The sequence below is a fragment of the Zea mays genome, chromosome 8 (genome assembly GCF_902167145.1).
Source record: "Zea mays cultivar B73 chromosome 8, Zm-B73-REFERENCE-NAM-5.0, whole genome shotgun sequence".
Lineage (NCBI taxonomy): Eukaryota > Viridiplantae > Streptophyta > Magnoliopsida > Poales > Poaceae > Zea > Zea mays.
Genome location: NC_050103.1, coordinates 87,036,783 through 87,042,674, shown reverse-complemented (window position 1 = coordinate 87,042,674; position 5,892 = coordinate 87,036,783).

Here is a 5,892-nt window from a genome sequence, read left to right as displayed (position 1 = left end):
TTGTGCTTGCCCCCAACATATTTGGCAACTACCTTGCCGGATTTGTTTGTTAATACATAAGATGCATCAAAAGTTTTAAATGAAAGATTATGTTCATTTGATGCAGTAGGAGTTTTCTTAGGCAACTTGGCACGGGTTGGTTGCCTAGAACTAGATGTCTCACCCTTATACATAAAAGCATGATTAGGGCCAGAGTGAGACTTCCTAGAATGAATTCTCCTAATTTTGCTCTCGGGATAACCGGCAGGGTATAAAATGTAACCCTCGTTATCCTGAGGCATGGGAGTCTTGCCCTTTACAAAATTAGACAATCTTTTAGGAGGGGCACTAAGTTTGACATTGTCTCCCCTTTGGAAGCCAATGCCATCCTTGATGCCCGGGCGTCTCCCATTATAAAGCATGCTACGAGCAAATTTAAATTTTTCATTTTCTAAGTTGTGCTCGGCAATTTTAGCATCTAATTTAGCTATATGATCATTTTGTTGCTTAATTAAAGTTATGTGATCATGTATAGCATCAATGTTAACATCTCTACATCTAGTACAAATAGATACATGCTCAACACTAGATGTAGAGGATTTGCAAGATTTTAATTCTACGACCTTAGCATGTAACATGTCATTCTTAGTTCTAAGGTCGGAAATAGTAGCATTGCAAACATCAAAATCTTTAGCCTTAGCAAGCAATTTTTCGTTCTCAATTCTAAGGCTAGCAAGAGAAATGTTTAATTCTTCAATCCTAGCAAGCAAATCATCATTATTATCTCTAGGGTTGGGAATTGAAACATTGCGAACATGTGAATCAACCTTGGCATTTAAACTAGCATTTTCATTCTTAAGGTTGTCAATCATCTCACGGCAAGTGCTTAGCTCACTAGACAATTTTTCACATTTTTCTACTTCTAGAGCATAAGCATTTTTAACCTTAACATGTTTCTTGTTTTCTTTAATTAGACAGTCCTCTTGGGAATCCAAAAGGTCATCCTTTTCATGAATAGCACTAATTAATTCATTTAATTTTTCCTTTTGTTCCATGTTAAGATTGGCAAAAAGAGTACGCAAGTTATCCTCCTCATCACTAGCATTTTCATCACTAGAGGTTTCATATTTAGCGGAGGATCTTGATTTTACCTTCTTCCTTTTGCCGTCCTTTGCCATGAGGCACTTGTGGCCGACGTTGGGGAAGAGAAGTCCCTTGGTGACGGCGATGTTGGCGGCGTCCTCGTCGTCGGAGGAGTCGCTTGAGCTTTCGTCGGAGTCCCACTCCCGACAGACATGGGCATCGCCGCCCTTCTTCTTGTAGTACCTCTTCTTCTCCTTTCTTCTCCCCTTCTTGTCGTCGCCTCGGTCACTGTCACTTGATATAGGACATTTAGCAATAAAATGACCGGGCTTACCACATTTGTAGCAAACCTTCTTGGAGCGGGACTTGTAGTCTTTCCCTCTCCTTTGCTTGAGGATTTGGCGGAAGCTCTTGATGACGAGCGCCATTTCCTCATTGTCAAGCTTGGAGGCGTCTATTGGTTGTCGACTTGGAGTAGACTCCTCCTTCTTTTCTTCCGTCGCCTTGAATGCGACGGGTTGAGCCTCGGATGTAGATGGATCATCAAGCTCGTTGATCTTCCTTGATCCTTCGATCATGCACTCAAAACTTACAAAATGCCCGATTACTTCCTCGGGGGTCATTTTAATATATCTAGGATTACCACGAATTAATTGTACTTGAGTAGGGTTAAGGAAAATAAGAGATCTTAGAATAACCTTAACCATTTCATGGTCATCCCACTTTATGCTCCCGAGGTTGCGCACTTGATTCACCAAGGTCTTGAGCCGGTTGTACATGTGTTGTGGCTCCTCCCCTTTGCGAAGCCGGAACCGACCGAGCTCCCCCTCGATCGTTTCTCGCTTGGTGATCTTGGTGAGCTCGTCTCCCTCGTGCGCGGTTTTGAGCACATCCCAAACCTCCTTGGCGCTCTTCAACCCTTGCACTTTGTTATACTCCTCTCTACTCAAAGAGGCGAGGAGTATCGTTGTTGCTTGAGAGTTGAAGTGCTCGATTTGGGCCACCTCATCCTCATCGTAGTCTTTATCCCCTACGGATGGTACCTGTGCACCAAACTCAACAACATCCCATATACTTTTGTGGAGTGAGGTTAGATGAAATCGCATTAAATCACTCCACCTAGCATAGTCTTCACCATCAAAAGTTGGTGGTTTGCCTAATGGGACGGAAAGTAAAGGTGCATGTTTAGAAATGCGAGGGTAATGTAGGGGGATCTTACTAAACTTCTTACGCTCTTGGCGTTTAGAAGTTATAGAGGGCGCATCGGAGTCGGAGGTCGATGTTGATGAAGTGTCGGTCTCGTAGTAGACCACTTTCCTCATCCTCTTTTGCTTGTCTCCGCTTCGATGCGGCTTGTGGGAAGAAGATTTTTCCTTCTTCTCTTTGTGGTGAGAAGAGGATTTCTTCTCCTTCCCTTTGTTGGAGGAGATCTTCTTCTTCTCCCTCCTCTTGGTGCGGGACTCTTCCGATGAAGTGCTCCCTTGGCTTGTAGTGGGCTTTTCGCCGGTCTCCATCTCCTTCTTGGCGTGATCTCCCGACATCACTTCGAGCGGTTAGGCTCTAATGAAGCACCGTGCTCTGATACCAATTGATAGTTGCCTAGAGGGGGGTGAATAGGGCGAAACTGAAATTTACAAATATAAACACAACTACAAGCCGGGGTTAGCGTTAGTAATAAAGAAACGAGTCCGCGAGAGAGGGCGCAAAAACAAATCGCAAGTGAATAAACAAGTGAGATACGCGGATTTGTTTTACCGAGGTTCGGTTCTTGCAAACCTACTCCCCGTTGAGGAGGCCACAAAGGCCGGGTCTCTTTCAACCCTTCCCTCTCTCAAACGATCCACGGATCGAGTGAGCTTTCTCTTCTCAATCACTTGGAACACAAAGTTCCCACAAGGACCACCACAAGATTGGTGTCTCTTGCCTCAATTACAAGTGAGTTTGATTGCAAAGAAAGGATCAAGAAAGAAGAAAGCAATCCAAGCGCAAGAGCTCGAAAGAACACAAGCAAATCACTCTCACTAGTCACTATGGCGTTGTGTGGAATTTGGAGAGGATTTGATCTCTTTGGTGTGTCTAGAATTGAATGCTAGAGCTCTTGTAGTAGTTGGGAAGTGGAAGACTTGGATGCAATGAATGGTGGGGTGGTTGGGGTATTTATAGCCCCAGCCACCAAATGTGGCCGTTGGGAGGCTGTCTGTTCGATGGCGCACCGGACAGTCCGGTGCACACCGGACAGTCCGGTGCCCCCTGCCACATCATCACTGCCGTTGGATTCTGACCGTTGAGCTTCTGACTTGTGGGCCCGCCTGGGTGTCCGGTGCACACCGGACAGGTACTGTTTGCTGTCCGGTGTGCCAGTATGGGCACGCCTGACTTCTGCGCGCGCAGAGCGCGCATTAAATGCGCGGCAGAGAGCCGTTGGAGCGGAGATAGCCGTTGCTTCGGAGTCGCACCGGACAGTCCGGTGCACACCGGACAGCCCGGTGAATTATAGTGGACTAGCCGTTGGAGTTTCCCGAAGCTGGCGAGTTCCTGAGGCTGATCTTCCTTGGCGCACCGGACACTGTCCGGTGTACACCGGACAGTCCGGTGAATTATAGTGCGAGTGCCTCTGGAAATTCCCGAAGGTGGCGAGTTTGAACTGGAGTCCTCTGGTGCACCGGACATGTCCGGTGGTGCACCGGACACTGCCCGGTGGCACACCGGACAGTCCGGTGAGCCCGACCAGAGGTGCCTTCGGTTGGCCCTTTGCTCTTTTGTTGAATCCAAAACTTGATCTTTTTATTGGCTGAGTGTGAGCCTTTGACACCTGTATAATCTATACACTTGGGCAAACTAGTTAGTCCAATTATTTGTGTTGGGCAATTCAACCACCAAAATAAATTAGGGACTAGGTGTAAGCCTAATTCCCTTTCACGAGGCGGGGGCCGAGCCCTGGGGTCGGGCAAGGCAGAGACCTCCTCCTGAGGCTGAGGCCCAAGGTCGGGCGAGGCGGAGCTTCTTGTTGCGCCTGAGGCTGGACTTAGCTGTTGTCAGCCTCACCCTGGCGGGTGGCACAGCAGTCGGAGAGGGGCGAGCGGCGTTGTTTTCCTGTCAGGTCGGTCAGTGGAAGGGCGAAGTGACTACGGTCACTTCGACCTTGCCGACTGAGGCGTGTGTGTCAGGATAAGGTGTCAGGCGATCCTTGCATTGAATGTGCCTGTGATACGGTCGGTTGGTGAGGCGATTTGGCCAAGGTTGCTTCACAATGAAGCCTGCCCGAGCTGGGGTTCGGTTGAGACGAGGGTGCGTCCGTTGCTTGAAGAGGCCCTCGGGCGAGGCAAGAATTCGTCTGGGACTACTGTTCCCGCCCGAGGCTGGGCTCAGGCGGGGCGAGATCGCGTCCCTTGAGTAGACGAAGCCTTGACCTGAATCGTGCCCATCAGTCTCTGCAGCTTGTGCTGATGGTGATTACCAGCCGTGTTTAGGACTGTTGGGGGTACCCCTAATTATGGTACCCGACAAATAGTTACACTATTAGACTGAGGTTAAGAAAAATCAGAGAAGTACTTAATCACTCCCTAATCTGTTGAAAAATAGTAAACCCCTTAGTACACCAAATTAAGGTAGGGTTTGCCATTTAAATCATTTTAGCTTAAAAGATAAGGAAAATAGAAAAGGTAATTTAAATTAAGAACCAGGGAGCAACCACATTTTTGTTAACCCACTTATTTAATGTAGTTCACTGCAAAAATTTATTAGACCTTTGTTTAGTACAAAAGAAATGAGAACCCTTTTATTTTATGCAAACAAGGAAAACTTAAGAAAATCTTAGAGGAATAATCCTGAGGAGAAAACACCCCAAACCTTGGGATAACTAATACTTTGTTATTATGAACATAGGAAAAATATATGTTCTGTTGTTTGATATTTTTCAAATAACAAGTTAGTTATAAGTACCTTTTTGGCATTAAAACTTAGAAAAGCATAACTAAATAATCACTAAGTAACCCTCTGTGATTTTTGGCACAGAAGCATGTTATTACCCATAGATGCCAGCAAAAATAACTTTTAGTACAGAACCCACACCCAGATAAGAGTTGTAGTGCAAAGTGACCCTTCTGCTCCAACTCTTGTTATTTTTGTCCAGGCCTTTTTCTGATTATTTTTTACCTCAAAATTATAGGACCGACTACAGTGACCAATATTAATCCACTGTAATTTTTACATAATTTTTGGAAATTTTAAAATCACTGTTGTAGTTCAAACCCAACTTAAGAGCATGAAAAGAGAATAAAAGAAAGAATTAAGTAGTGGAGATAAATGTTACCCTGACCAAAACAGCAAAACTCTTAAGTACCTACTAGAGCCTTTCAGGGCAATCCAAGCCTTAATCCACTAGGGTTGCCTCTAAGCAAAACCTCAAACCTAAATTGTTAAGCATAAACCACAAGAGCTTATTATAACAAGGAAACCCTAAGTTATCAACTAACTTGGTTCTTCTTCACTACGCATAATGGTTACTAAATCCTGCATATCATAGCATACATATTTCTTACTCATTGCATTTGATAGATTGTAACTTCGCTGACGGAGAGTACATCCTCGTGCCGGAGCAAGGAGTTGCTCAGGAGGTAGCCCCGGATCCAGCACCAGAGCCCGCCATCGAGGATCTGCCTACCCCAGCTTTGGAAGGCAAGCCTCGGTTTTATGCATAACCTACTTATTATGCTATTTTACTACACTTATTGTTTGTAGGTTTGAATGTGCACTTAAGTGTAGGAGTTGTTTGGAACTTTAGTTGCATGACTCAGGACTCCCTTTGAGATGAATACTAGTATGCTAGGT